Source organism: Ctenopharyngodon idella, chromosome 8, assembly GCF_019924925.1.
Source record: "Ctenopharyngodon idella isolate HZGC_01 chromosome 8, HZGC01, whole genome shotgun sequence".
NCBI lineage: Eukaryota > Metazoa > Chordata > Actinopteri > Cypriniformes > Xenocyprididae > Ctenopharyngodon > Ctenopharyngodon idella.
The window spans coordinates 9,213,690-9,228,157 of NC_067227.1; the positions used below are offsets into that span (position 1 = coordinate 9,213,690).

The window sequence follows — 14,468 nt, forward strand, 5'->3', positions numbered from 1 at the left end:
TGACCCGCTGTTTCTTCATAGGCTCGGATGAAGGAACTAAAAAAATACTTCGGTGTTCATTTGTACATCCAAACACTGAGCAACTGCCATGCTTCGCTCGTTTGCAAGCCATGATGTCTCTCGAGAAAAAAAAATATTGCGCTCGCCTCGCACGGTAGTAGCTCATTTTCTCATGGGTGGGCAAAGCAGAAAAAGGTGAGGTAACCTTTCCTCGTATGACGACATATAGAGAAGATTCCAGATTGGGCCATCTGAGCTTTCATTTTCTCAAAGGCGAAGCAGGATACCCAGGGCTCGGTTTATACCTATCGCCTTTTCTAGCCACTGGGGGACCATAGGCAGGCTAAGGGAACTAATATTAATGTTAAAAAACCTCATAAAGTGAAATTTTCATGCCATGGGACCTTTAAAACCCTGCTTATACATCTATCAGGCATGTGATCAGCTAAAGACAAAAAATAAGGACCCTCCCCCATGCAAAATTATTACTATTACATATATTATTTTATTAAAATTTATTTAAAAAAAAAATATTGCACTACTACATACTTTTTTTACTATACAATTAAAAAATTGAGTATCTAATAATCAATCATATATTATATTATAAAACAAAAGTATTAACAGAATTGTTATTATTACTTGGGGGGAAAAATTCACATACCACATACTCCTTGAAGAAAGAGTCTGGATCTTCAGTGAGGTAGATGATCAGGCCTTTCAGGATGCACTCTCTCCTGATGTTTATGTTGTCACACTACAGCAGAGGGAAAATCAAGACAGAATTTAGCCAAATGCATAAAGTTGCACAATAAAGAAGACATTGCATGCATTTCTACTAACCGAGTCTGTGATCGCCAGGGCATTTTTGATCTTTTGCCCCTTCACTCCTCCTTTGCTCTTCAAGATCTGCATCAGTTTATCTGAAAAGTGGTCCAGCTCTGATAGGAACGTTGATTGCAGCGGCTTAGTAGTGATCTGCATGAACTCTGAGTTCACCTTCAAAATGAAAAACAAAACACAGCAATTTGTTGTGTTTATTCTTCTTACTACAAAAATAACCCAATAACGACTAAAATAAAACACTACACAACATTTACTTACTTCACTCTGCTGAAAAAGAGCTGGCCATTGAATCTTGATCTCCTCTATCATGGGCTTTTGCTCCACAATCAGCTGATGTCTGTGGGAAAATGTTCTTTCCATTTTTGCTTTTATCACCACTAAATTGTCACGCTTTTTCACTTCCGACAATAAAGAAATTCTCTCGTCCTCCAAGCTTTCTGTGGATTCACCTTTTGGAAGCAGAGGAATGTAATTGACCTCAGCCTTCCTTGGTTTCTTGATGTTGGCAGCAACCTTGCCTTGTCCTTTTCATTTGTACTTCAAGGAATTTACAAGGATTTCAGGATGTCTGTGCCAGCCAAGCTTTGTGCGATAATTTTGCATCTTGTACTTCAGTGACTGCTTCCATCCCCAAAATCCTGTCTTGGAACCAAGTTGCCCCAAACAAGGATGGACCCTAGTTAAAGCTGCTGCTACCTCTTTACACTGATAGTCTTTAGGATATTTTGTGTATTTTAACATTTATTGGGCTAGGCCATTAAGAATGATACTTTTCAGCTTTGGGCCAGGGTTAAAGTATGTCCCATTGGCCTCAAACTCAGTATTCTTTATGTTTAGCTCAAATTCTGTGTCATAAGTAAACTTATGGACAACAAAAGCTTTGGGCCATGGGGACAAACCTGAGGGAGTTTCTGTAGATGAGTGAGGAGCAGATGCATACTGTACATCATCAAAGGATGAGACAAGTGATGAGGTTTGTGGCTCTGAATCAGTAGGAGTTTCACAAAATGAATTCACTGAAATTCACTAAAATGTGATGCAGGGCTCATCGATCTGGAGCTCAACAGGAGACAATGCAGGCAGGTATATCACCTTCAGTGTACTTTTGTGTTCAATTTCAGAAACTGAAGTTAAGTTCATAAACTCTTTGAAGTCAGCATCCATGTATTGCAAACGGAAGTCCTCATTCAGCCGAAAGACTGTCTTTATCAAAGAATTAAGTTCTTCCACAGTATCTGGAATTCCAGACATCAGGGACAGTTTCCTGGAGTCAGTCTCGTCACCAAAGATAATCCGTATAGCAACAGGATGCGCCATAATGGAACACCTTTAAACTAGAGGGGAAAAAAGAGAGAAAAAGAGAAGAGAACAAGAAATTATCCATTTTTTTTTATTTTCATCTGAAATTAAAATATAATCAGAGATTTTGCAAGAAAGAGCCTAAGCAATATGGTAGACATTGGCCTCCAGGCCACAGACTAGACTAAAAGGATTATACTAACCTTCAATGATGATGAATCTTCTCAAGCTCACCATACGCAAACCCCCAACCATGTAATCCACAAGGGGATATGGGTCTTTGAAGTCACCAAGCTCAATCAGGGCAACCTCTGTATTGGGTAAGGCAGTCAACTCAAACCCTCTATAATGCTCCCTGTACCAAGTACATAAAGGTTTCACTAGGAAACAAAACTTATCCTTATGAATACGGAGTTTTAGGATTTCATTGAATTCAGGCAGTCCATCTACAGATCCATGTACAATAAGCATCCCCTCAGTGTAATGTATACCACTGCAAGACACATTTTTTGCCATATGAACCTGAGTCACATTTGAGTATCTTTGCTTCAGTGTACACATTAATCTCTCATTAAGGACATCGACAGGCATAACTGAAACATCTGTGACCTCCAAGGATGACTTCTTGAGACTCGAAGAATGTGTGTGAACTGGTGTTTAATAGCTAGCGAGCGAGCTATATTTTTAAAACAATTAGTGTGACGAGCAACCTGTTTGAAGAAGCTATGTTTTGCTTCAAATCTCATTGTCCATAGTCCAATTAGAGGTCCAAAGCAACGAATCATTTACGGATAGTGCTCTAAATAGTGATGCTTTGGTAGGAGCTTGACATGAGGAAAGAGTTCAAGATAGCGCTGTCTGTATTCAAAAATCTTGGCCTCCAGATATGCAATCGTCTCGTCTGTGTGAACAGGGGCTACAACCAGTTCAACTATATCTTTGAGATCTAAGATCACCTGCCATGCTGGCTCATCATCTGTCAACAACAGCCCAATAATAGAAGGAAGTAATCTTAACAAGGTCCAATTTTCATGTGCATTGCCACCTATTGTGTTGTTGGATGCAAAAGAGCATGGTATGGCATGTGGGCGATTAGTTTTGTCTCCCCATTTGTATGGAAATGCCTGTATCAGTGTATTGAGAATGTCAAGAGTAAAATACTTTTTGGAAATCAACAAACTAATACCATGCGCCAGTTCAGCTGGAACAACACCCTCAAAGAGATCATGCACAATATCTGGAGGATAGCCAGTGCTGACATGAAAATGTGAAAGGTGCTCAGTTAAAACACATTGTTTTTTGACACCACAGCAGACACTTTCATTCGCCTGTGCTGTCTGTACATGAGCATCATGGTTATCTCTGGATCTAAGTTGGAAAGCCCCCGACCCGACATCCTTAGTTTGATATTCTGACTTTTGTCCAGTGCAGAATCTACATATTGAACCTCCAGAAAAACAACAAATCCACCTATTGAGTGGGCTCCAAGGTTGTCCGCTATTACACACTGGACAGTTCCTTTAACCAACTGACCAAGCTGAGAAATGAAAACATCATGCTGTTCTAAAACTTGTAGGTCTTGCAAAAGAGGCTCCAACACTTTTCCATAGCCATAAGTCTTGACAACATCAGATTTGCAAAGAACAGCAAGATAGTTTGAAGATATAGTTGAATGGTAACCGGGTGGCAAATTAGCCAAGACCCAATACCAGGGTTCTTGCAGGTTTCAGTAAGTCAAATTTAAGAACTTTTTAAGACATTTTAAGACCATAAAGATTGAAATTTAAGACCTACATGACGCATTACCAAAAAAATATTTAAATCAAAGAAATTCTGAAAAAATCATTTTATTTCAATGAATTCAGTCATTAAAAAAGCATTAATTTAATTTACAGATAAAGCAATCACATTAGTAACCTTCCACACCCAACAACGTGCTAAATGCCCAAAACCTTAGGCCCAAAATGAAAATAGGCTAAAATAAACTTACCCTCAAATAGAATAGATTTCATCTCATATTTATTTACATTACAAAACAGCATGTTAATAGCCTAATAGAGATTGAACAGGCTACTCCAACCCATGTAACAACCCATGTAGCACACACACACTCAGTCACTCACACACATCAGATCATCCATGTTAGATAGATACTTACCTCGGGATAATTAGAGCATCTAACATGGATGATCTGATGAATGTGTGTGTGTTTGTGTGTGTGTGAGAGAGAGAGAGAGAGAGAGAGAGATAGTGAGTGAGTGTGGAAGAGATCGCTAATCTCATCGGTGCTATTAAATGAGTGTTGTTTAGTCACCGTGTGTAACGTTAGTAGTGTCAGTCAATCCAAAAGTACCCCGAAGGTCGTTCGACAGAGCTGCGATGATATTGCGCTGGAGACCAGAGGGACCAGGCACTGAGGAGGACGACGGAAGGGGTGAGGCACAAAACTGGCTAATTGGCCGAGTCCACTGAAGGCATTTTGCGGCTAGCTTGTGTTTCTCCGCTCTGGCGTGTGACTCCAGTGCCTTCACACCCTAATTTAACATTTTTTTGCAAAGTTTGCAGCAAGCCTCATACCTGGAGCTGGGTACCGCTTGTAACCAACAGAGGAAATCGCTGTGATCTAGCAATGTCTCGTTGAAAGTACGCTTTCCCATTTTTCACACGTAGCCGAACTTTAACAAACTCTGAGGAGACGCAGACGTATTTCGCGGGCAGGTATTGCATTTATCACGGGATTTGTAGTTTTATCACTGCGTACGTACCAACACCAATATCCCCCAGAAAGAACTACAACACACCGAACCAACGTTCTGAGGGCAGCGTTCTGCTTGTTTTGTTACAATTGTAGCAAAGCCTCTAGAGCTCCGCTTCGTAGGCTACGAATCGATACTTTTTTGCCACTTTGTAATAACTTTCAGCAGCCAGCATTTCTGGAAATGAATGAGGGTAAAACCTTCTTTAGACCTGACTAAATGAAATTTAAGACCTCGGATGAAAATCTGGCTGTTTTTAAGACGTTTTAAGGCCTTAAATTTAAAGTTCAGAATTTTAGACTTTTTAAGACCCCGCGGGAACCCTGCAATACACACCACAGAGTTTGTGCTTTCTTCGAGATGTCCCAAGTGAGTTACACAACTCAAAATCATCAACATAAAGATTAATGGCTATTCTCAAACCTTCTCCAGAAAGAAACTGATTTTGCTTCCAGTACTCACCATCTCTTATGGTTTTGTAATACTGGAGACCAGTCAATTGATGGTCTTCGGTTATCTGAATGTCAAGATGTTCAAAGACATCTTTATGACTGAGCAGATTTTGCAAAGACTGTAAAATAGGAATATATTGAAACGTCCTGCTCTTCTGTAATTCTAGAATGTACTCAACCGGCTCTACAACACCAAAATGAGATGTGTAGTACTGTTTACATTTATATGCAGTAGCAAGAGAGCCCTCCTTAGAAATAGCTCTGCCCAGTGGATTAGATGTGCATATAACTGTAGAAAGCTCATCAACTACCGATTCCTCAACTTGAATATTGTGACTTTGGAATAGATCAGATACGACTGCTTTTGTGACGGGCAAAGATGCTGTACTTAATATATAGTGAAGTTCAGAAAGGACCTCATCAACAGCTGACTTTGGAACGTGAACAATATTTTCCAACTTCAATAAAATGCAAGCAACCCTTTCTTCAATAGACTTTGGCAGATCTACTCCTACAGTTTCATCACCACATAAAGTTTCAAATTCATAATCTGCATCCACAGACTCTGCTGACCTATCTACAGAATCGTCTGACTGACACAAATGACCACTTGAACTGATGACAATGGCTTTGAAGTCTTTTAATGAATGTGGATTGTGTTTCCTGTATCGGTGGGTGTTAAATGTGCTGTAAATATTACTTTCAAATGCACATCCTACAAACATAAACTGAACTGTTTCATTATGCCTGAGATGTCCATTAATGTGTAGAAAATAATCTCTTTCTGTTGCTAGCTCCTTGCATAAGCACACATGACACTGGAATGTGGTTAATTCTTCTGGTTTTGGAGTTTCCTGTTTAGCATGTTTTTGTATGTGTGATTAAGAACCTTACTCCATGTACTAAACGTGCATGGGCAATCTGTGTATGGACATGGATAGCGAGAACTGCCCCTAAAACACACATGAGTTTGCCTAAAATGCTGCAGCAACAAATACCTGCTAGCTAGGTTCGATGGGCATTCTTTGCACTGCCACATTCACAATCCTAAAAAGAAGAATAGAAAAGTATTATTAGATACAATATTTAACAAATGACACAAGTAAATAACATTAGTTGTATATGACTTACTATAACTAGGAGGTTTCTGCTTCCTTGGTGATGTTCATCAAACTGTGAAAGAGAAGATGTTGATTAGGAGTGGGAACCAGTACTATCAAATATGCTTTTTGTTTACATGATTCTATTTCACCAAATTAATTCACTTATTATGACACACTTTACACTTCTCACAAGTAATTAAATTGATTTTAAACTAATTTAAAATGTTTACTTGGTACAATTGTCTGTACCATCAGTATTACTCAAGGAAATGTAATAGAGAGAAAACACTAAAAATAATTTTTTGCTTTTTGCGTCTCATGTTTTAATATATTTTATGTTGTCAAATGATTTTGAATACTTTTAATAATTATTCAGAGATTTTTAACTACTTAACTGTGGTTGTGAATGTTGATGACCAACTTTAAAAAACAAATATTATATATAGATCTGGGTTGGCATGTCATTCTTTAGTATTTCGGCCTTCAATTAAATTTGTCCTCTGACTCAAATATGTTATTTGGGGTACTATACAATAAAAAAATATCACACTAAGCACCAGTATGTTTTTGTGCATTACTATGCATGCAGAATGGATGATATGATATGATATGATATATCATTATTGCAGTGATTATTATGTTACTAGCATGTTATATGTTTGGCAACGGTTCTTTTAAACCTTAAAGATGGAATGTATCTTTTCGTTTCTTAAACAACCATGCAGGAAGACACATCATGGCCATATTCCAGGATGACAATGTCAAGATTCACCAGGGTTAAAATTGTAAAAAAGAATAATTCAGAGAGCATGAAGAATCATTTTCACACATGAATTGGCACCTCTGAGTCCAGACCTTAAATTCAGTGAAAGCCTTTGGGATGTGCTGGAGGAGACTTTACAGAGTGCTCACCTCTTGCATTGTCAATACAAGATCTTGACCAAAAATTGATGCACCTCTCGATGGAAATAACATCACTACATTTATCTCCATTGAGAGGTGCATCATTTTTTGGTCAAGATCTTTTATTGACAATGCAAGAGGTGAGCACTCTGTAAAGTCTCCTCCAGCACATCCCAAAAACTTACACTGAGGTTAAGGTCAGTGCCAATTCATGTGTGAAAATGATTCTTCATGCTCCCTTCCAACAATTCTTCCACAATTTGAGCCTGATGAATCTTAACATTTGTCATCCTGGAATATGCCCTTGATACATCTTAATACATGGTTGTTTAAGAAATGAAAAGCTACACTCCATCTTTTAGGGTTAAAAGAACCGTTGCCAAACATATAACATGCTAGAAACATAATAATCACTGTAATAACGATCCATCCATAGACTCAATTTGCTAAAGACATAGATCGATCATGTGCGTTTTATAGTGTTTATCAAATAGCGTGTGTACTGCAAATACGGAAATACGGATGAGCATCGTTCATTGTTCATCGGTTCATTCATTCCGGTATTCTCCGACCACTGTCAGTCCCGTGCTTTGATTTATGACCGTGTCTCCCTGTCCCACGCATACATGCATCTAACAAGCTCTATATAGGTAGTTTAGATTACAAAAATAATATTAGGCCTACTATTAATACCTCTAGTTTTAAGCATTTAAACAGGCCTTTGAAGTTTGGGTCGTGTTTTCGTGTATTTTTTCCCCACGGGGCTTCATGTCATATGATGATTGAGAAACATGGAACATCTCACTTACACGATTTTATGGCGAAATTTGTTATTTTTCGAGTTAATCGGGTCAATTTTGATCAAGAACAATGCACCAATTCAGCGTGAGTGGCGCAGCAAAAAATAGACTCGGCGCCAAAACGAAGCAAAGAACCATTTGCACAATCAAATTCTAAACTGTTAGAATGATCCTGCACAGTTAATAATAATTAGCACATTGCGCAAGTTAGCGAAGAGACACTTAGAACAATCCACCTCGCATAACTTTCACAGCTGTTGCATATTTCAATCAAAATTACGATATACACATTATTTGACAGTGAGGTTAATTCTTAACTACAAAAATTTAAACAAACTAATACTTACCAATTGAAAATGAAAATGGTGGCCACACCGTGAGCGTGCTGTCTCTGAGCTTGTTTTGCACATGCTCAAAAGGCGCGCTCCAAAGCCAAATTAATTTGAGTTCATCAAATTAAAATAAATCTCATAGATGACAATGTTTTTATACATTTTACGTTAGACTTATTAAATATATATAAGTATTCATCCTAATTAGATATAGGCTATGTATATAAAGTGAACACAATATAAATGTGTCATATCTAAGAAGGCTTTGAGTGTAAATCCATAGTAACTACAAAATGAACCATGGTTTTACTAAAGTAACATAGTTTAACTTTTTGTAGTAAAACCATAGTAACTACAAAAGAACCATGGTTTTACTATGGTTTAACTATGGTTGTCATAGTAAAACCATAGTAACTACAAAATGAACCATGGTTTTACTACAGTAACCATAGTTAAACTATGGTTTTTGCAGTAAAACCATAGTAACTACAAAATGAACCGGTTACAGTAACTATGGCCTTTGCAGTAAGACCATAACCCAGCTAACAATGTACCATGGTAAGCCAATAGTGCTACAGGGCATCTTTATTGTATATTTATTAAAATATATTTTTACGGTTAAAAAGAATCTGAAAACACTGAATAAAAAATAATGAGACTAACGTAGTTTAATATATAACCAAAGCAAAGTGTTGGAATTAAAAAATACTGTCTACATACAAGCACGGTTTGAAATGAAATAATTAGGTTGTGTTCCTAAACAAAATACAAAATCTAGAAGTTTATTTATGTAAATGATGCATAACGTGTTTTAATGGGCGTGCCCTTTGAACATTCGAGTCGCGTAGAGCGAGCGCGAGACAGCAGAGTTGCCATGGAAACGGAGAAACAACAACTCACAAGCTGAAAAAAAAAACTCCCTTCTCTTGCTGTTGTTTCATGGCTTTCATGGGAGTTTAGCCTATAAAATCACAGAAATAATACATAAAACTGTTCTTAACACTTATCTTACTTGTAATTGACACGCTTCTGTTGAATATTTAATTTATAGAAATGGTTTAGTGTCTTCGAAAAAGTTCGTTAGCATCTCAGCCGTTTTCAGAAGTATGCTAACTATCGATTGAGCTCTTATTTATAAAAAAAATTGGGCTTTTAATGACGTTATGTGTAGATGAGAGGTTTTCATAGTTTTGTAAAGGTTTGCTCCCGATTTATTTAACCTAAAAGTATGCACTTTAATGTTTTTACTATTGGTGACGTCACATACATGAAGCGCAAAACTCAACTGAAACTAGTTCAAACGTGTTTTGATCTCATGATAAATAAATATTATTCTGTGATTTTAGGAGTGACAGAAAAAAAAAAAACTCTACAACAAAGGGAAAGCTCTTAAATTTCTGAAGGAATCTGCTGCCAGAGAGAGTAGCATTGGCCAGAGAAGGAGGAAACAGGTGAGCTGAGTAAACTCACCAAATAACTTCATATGCATTTTTTACAATATATTTCACATACAGTACAGCACAGCACATGTATTACAGTACATTAACGTTTGGAAATATTACTATTATTAATATTTTTGAAAGAAGTCTTTTGTAATCATAAAGCCTGCATTTATTTGATAAAAACAGAAAAAATGTGAAATATTATTACAATTTAAAATAATGCTTTTCTATTTTAATATATATTTTAAAATATAATATATCAAAGCTGAATTGTCAGCATCATTACTCCAGTCTTCAGTGTTACATGATCCTTCAGAAATCATTCTAATATGCTGATTTGATTTTATTCATTACTGAATCCTGAAAAAAAGTATCACAGGTTATAAAAAATATTAAGCAGCACAACTGTTTCCAACATTGATAATAAATCAGCCTATTAGAATGATTTCTGAAGGATCATGTGACACTGAAGACTGGAGTTATGATGATGAAAATTCAGCTTTGCATCACAGGAATAAATTATATTTTAAAGTATATTAAAATAGAAAAGCATTCTTTTAAATTGTAATAATATTTAACAATATTACTGTTTTTTTTTCTGTGTTTTTGATCAAATAAATGCAGGCTTGATGAGCATGAGACTTCTTTGAAAAACATTAAAAATACTAATATTTACAAACTTTTGACCAGTACTGTATATCCCCATGCATGTGTTATTTTCTTTTGCAAAATTATTTTATTATATTATTTTTTTACAGTTATTTTAAGAAAGCTTTGACATCCAAACGTAAGTGACATTGTATGAGCAATAATTTAAAGATTAAGATAAAGATAAAAGATTTTACCAAAAAATTGTATGAGCACCTTTCAAGAAAAAGTAATAGATAATACATTCTGTTGGTCATATAATGTATATTCTTTCTGTCCTGATCACCCTTTTAGGGTTATTTGTGATAACACCGGCTGAATGGACATTATTGCACTTATTACATGGCTAGATGATTGTGCAACTGACTAATAACAACTGAGCATTCCAGCAAGCTGTGTATTAATATTGTGTATATAATATTCTTCTCATTTTTAAGGTCCTGAGTCCATATGGGGTGAAGGTGAAGACAGAACCAAACCAAAGCTGGACTGTAACCTACTGGAGTCTGGACTATATGAAAGACTTCATACTGACAACTACTGACATGGATGCAGCATCACATGTTTTTGAATAGAGGGGCATTGTCTTCTCCAAGAATAAGTGTGGAGGATTCATCTGGCCTTCATCAGCCCCCATGAGGTGACTCCATGTAGAATATATCAGCTTGCTTTAGGCCTCTGATATGACTGAAATCTTCACCTCATGTGAGTTGATATAATTTTAAACATTCGTAAAATGTTTTTTCTTGTGAATGTATTTTGTTGTATGTGTAAAACTGTTCCAATGAAAGAAACTTTTTTTTACCTTTTAATGATTTTGTAATCAAGGTTGCCAGTGTTGGGCTTGTGTTTACAGGTTACAGTATAAGACTAGGGCTGCAACAACTAATCAATAAAATCTAGGTAATATTATAGATAATGAACATAATCGTCAACAAATTTCATTGGCGCATCAAAACAAACATAGCGTAGTAGAAAAAGAGCTCAATAATTCTGACTAAAATACACATTTTGCTAAAATATTAAGTGTAGGTTTAAATGCTACATGTAACACAAGTAATCATATTTATGAGAGCAGTAACAGTAAATGCACTATTGTTGGAATTGCCCATTAATATAATATAATTACTCTGTTCAGACGAATGATTGTGCTTGTTCCTCATACCTTGTACAAGTTAACATTTTGTGCTTTTGTTTTTATCATTTTTAATTAAGTCGTTTTAATTTCTGTTATAAAATATAAATAAAACTGTTGTTTTTAGGTTTAGAATGTGATGTTTGTATTTTAACCCTTTAATGCTTATAATGTACAGCAGAGCCTACACAGATACAGTCACTATAACTGTTTTCTAGGATTTATATTACACATTGTTTAATGGACAACATTGGGCATGATGTGGACTGACATTGTTTAAAACAATGGATTAAAATTATTTTTTAATTAAAATAAAATCAATGTATAATTTATTTAGTTTTGTCATCCAATTAATAAAAAAAATACATTGACAGATATATTGGTTATCAAAATAATCGTTAGTTGCAGCCCTTTATAAGAGGAGGTAGGAGGTATAATGCTGTGTATGTGCAATAAGTCATACATGTAATTAATTTCTATAGGAATAGTACATTATTACAATGAAACAATTAGCTCTTTTTATTTTGTAAATTAGCAGAATCTATCTCTATCTTTGCACAGCAGTACTTTATCACCATTTTTTTAAATAAAGTTGGAGTTCATTGTTCTGAATCATTTTATGTCAATTGCAACAGTTCATATTTTCTTTTAGATGATGTAACTGCTATAATAAAGTCTCTATCATAGAATATTAACTTGTCATTCTGTTTTTATTTTGTATATGTTTGTTGAATAACTAGGCTTAAATGTAATTTGAGGTACTTTAGCAAAACCATGGTTAAACTATGGTAATACAACCATAGTTAATTTGTGGTACTTGAACCATGGTTTGAACCAAAAAACCATGGTTACTACAGTCATGGTTATTACAGTTTTACTGTAGTATTACTACAGTACTACTATAGTAGAACCATGGTTTTTTAAAACCATGGATCGCACCAAAAAACCACGGCTACTACAGTCATGGTTTACTACAATTTTACTGTAGTATTACTACAATATAACTGTAGTAAAACCATGGTTTTTTAAACCGCACCAAAAAACCACGGCTACTACAGTCATGGTTAACTACCATTTTACTATAGTAAAACCATGGTTAATTTTCGTAAGGGTATGTCGTTTGTGCAAGCAGCATATTACAACCATAGACTGTAAATATATATATACATACACCAGAAAAAAAGATATCTTTTTTTCTGGTCTTTTTTTTTTGTCATTATCAAATGTTTTTTTTTTTTTAATGTTATCGTTCTGATTGTCTGCAATTCATGTGTAAGTAAGTGCAGTTTGACGTTTGGTATTTGTCGTTAAAAACACAGTAATAACATTTACCATGCTTTTACGACATAAACTGGTTTCACTGCGTGTTTGCTATTTGTAAAGTACAGTAACACAACACTTACCATGTTTTTACCACAGTAACTGCGGTTTTACTGTGTACTATTTGTAGTTAAGCATAGAAACCACAACCCTTACAATACTTTTACGATAGTAATCATAGTTTTATTGTGGTATTTGTAGTTAATGCACAGTAACACAACACTTACCATGCTTTTACCAAAGTAACTGTAGTTTTAATGTGGTATTTGTAGTTAAAACACAGTAACACAACACTTACCATGGTTTTACCACAGTTACTGTAGTTTTACTGTGGTATTTGTAGTTAAAACACAGTAACACAACACTTACCATGGTTTTACCACAGTTACTGTAGTTTGAATGTGGTATTTGTAGTTAAAGCACAGTAACACAACACTTACCATGGTTTTACCACAGTTACTGTAGTTTTACTGTGGTATGTGTAGTTTTAACACAGTGACCACAACTCTTGTCATGCCTTAAATACCTTTTTGTATTGTAATTCAATATTTTTTCTGTCCTGCAGTTACTTCAGATGACATACTCCTCCATCTCCATCTCCCACAACCTTTAATCTAACTTCTCTTTTAAGAAGCCATCTCTCTCAAAATCTCACTTACTGTCCGTCTGTCTCTCTCTCTCTCTAATTCAAATTCAACTGAGCTTAATTGGCATGAATTGTACAGTATTGCCAAAGCAGTGGCCATTACATGAGCAATGAACAAAATAATGATTATGTAATACATAAAAAATAAGAATAAATAAATAAATACATGAATAATTTTTTTTATACACAAGAAATAACAATAAAATTATTAAGACAATATAAAAAAAAACTGTACATGCATTCAGACAGGTTAAGAATATTCTCTCTCTCTCTCTCTCTCTCTCTCTCTCTCTCTCTCTCTCTCAGCTTTTCCTTGCCTATTTTTCTGACCTGTCATCCGTAATTTATTAACACATATTTTTGCTCTCTTTCTTTCTTCTTCATCATGGCATATTTTTAAAACTCAGAATTAAATTTTGACCATTTCTGTCAGAAAGCTGCTTGTATTAACAGGGAACTTGAACTCAAATCTCCCAGTGCTGATCTTGAAGAAGCTGCCAGGGAGGCTGAACAAGTCCTTCAAAGGTTCACCCCTTCACAGGTATTGAACACAGTCATTTTATGTGTTACTAACTACTTTCCTTAACGTCCTTCCTCTCAGATATTTCGGTCACAGATCATTTTTAACACACTGTCTCATCATGTATTTCTCTTTGTTTCAGCTGAAAATGAGGACCAAAGGAAGGGCTGTCACAGGGCTGTCTTGTATGTGGAGAGGGATGAATTTGGCCATCTTGTGTGTTTACGGAGAAGACAGAAAGCTGCGAAGGCAAACATTTCCAATGG

The 14,468-nt window shown here is 35.6% G+C and overlaps 1 protein-coding gene across 1 annotated transcript in view; it reads left to right on the forward strand.

Moving 5' to 3' along the window:
• Positions 1–14,468, forward strand: part of LOC127517883 (H-2 class II histocompatibility antigen, E-S beta chain) — a 79,379-nt gene that overhangs the window by 44,811 nt on the left and 20,100 nt on the right. The window lies entirely within an intron of this gene.